General features: G+C 40.3%; 1 long non-coding RNA gene across 1 annotated transcript; it reads right to left on the minus strand.

The window, feature by feature from the left end:
- Nucleotides 1-245: 245 nt before the first annotated feature.
- LOC136259132 (uncharacterized) lies at nt 246-895 on the minus strand. Its single transcript, XR_010703218.1, has 4 exons — nt 725-895; nt 619-675; nt 379-563; nt 246-328 (listed from the first exon to the last, which is right to left on the minus strand). It is a non-coding gene; the product is annotated as an uncharacterized lncRNA (long non-coding RNA).
- Between the last annotated feature and the right edge of the window lie 732 nt (nt 896-1,627).

The following is a 1,627-nucleotide window of genomic DNA, read 5'->3' on the forward strand; positions in this document are numbered from 1 at the left end:
CCACAACTCTATTAAAGATGGTAAATATAATGTGAATACTAAATAATCATTGTACTTACAGTTTGTAACAAACTTAGACCAACAATCCACGTACAACTAAGACAAGTCTGATAAGACCAGGTCTCACAACCCTAAATGGAGGCAAACATAATTCATATTCTGGATTATTTGGTGTACTTACAGTTGTGTTATCAGTGAGTCGAACCAGACATAAAACAGCCACTTAGTATGTGACTTTGTTGGGCTAACATGTTACGTAAGCTCACAAGAAGCATCTGATACACTGACTGATAACCAAGTCCAAGAATCTTGTAATCACTAAGTACAACTGAAACAAGACTAAATATAATATATTTTGCATACTCTCAGTGAACTTACTTTTGTTAGCAATACGAGCATGGTCAGTGAAATAAGGACAAACAAGACAGAACAGGTTCTTGAAAGCACTCAACTCATTTACAGTGCCAGACGAGGTAGCAGCCATCAGCTGTTGATAAAAAGTAGGGAAAAACATGAAGAAATGAGACTGGTTCCCAGAAGAAATGAGACCAGTTTCCACAAACCTAAACGAAGGTAAATATAAATTGTATACTGGACACTCTCAATATACTTACTTACAGATGTTAGCAATAAGAAGAATCTCCTAGAACTGAGACCAAGTCTGTAATTCCTACCCTATTGAAAAGAAAATGAATAAAAACACAATCAGGCTTAATGCACTTACAGCTGTAAGTAATTAGAAAATGACGTTGAACAACTGAACTCCGTGAAAAAAGAACAAAACTGTCCACATATGGTCGCTACCAGATTCTTTAAAGGAAGCAGCCGCTGCCATTGAAGGAAACTAACGCTGCAGATGTTGTACACTGACAGCCTGTAGAACTAAGCGGTTCGACAAGAAACTGTACCTCTGAAGAGATAATATACAAAAATCATAAGAGCATGCAGACCATGCATACTCTTACCGTTGATGGCTGATGAACTGTGTCCACTCGTCATCCGTCATAAACTGAGATACAGTCGATTGCAGAATTGTTGAAATTTCTCTTCCCGTGCCGTAAACATTCCGTGGGCTGGAAAACTATCTGTAGTGACACCGGATCAGCCGGACTGAGGAAAAAGATTAGTGTGGTTCAATTGCTGTTGAATCCGTGGCAAGGACAATAAAATTTACTCCCAAGGAGCATTACGGAAACACTCACGGTACGGCATACTTTTTTCAAGAATCCTGCAACCGACTGTAACAGGATATAAACATGTAATACGTACACAGCGACACCAAAGTTGAATCATTTGCAGGCCATTGTCATACAATACACTTTAATACGGCTAAACCTATCGTACAAGCTATCATTTTAGTCTAATACTTATTCATCTAGAGCTGTTTTTGATTTCTGCCATCGAAGGAATTGTCCACTTGGCCGCGCCACTTCACTAGTCTCGCGTGGCCAGACCGCTATTTCAGCGCAGGGGTTTATCGATTAAAGATTATAAGCGCCCGCGCAGAAAATCGGGCGCTTATAATCTTTAATCGATAAGCCCCTGCGCTGAAATAGCGGTCTGGCCACGCGAGACTACCACTTCACCACTACAGCCAGCAGGGATGTACAGTTGTGGTCCATAACTA

This window comes from Dysidea avara, chromosome 6 (assembly GCF_963678975.1).
Source record: "Dysidea avara chromosome 6, odDysAvar1.4, whole genome shotgun sequence".
Classification (NCBI taxonomy): Eukaryota; Metazoa; Porifera; class Demospongiae; order Dictyoceratida; family Dysideidae; genus Dysidea; species Dysidea avara.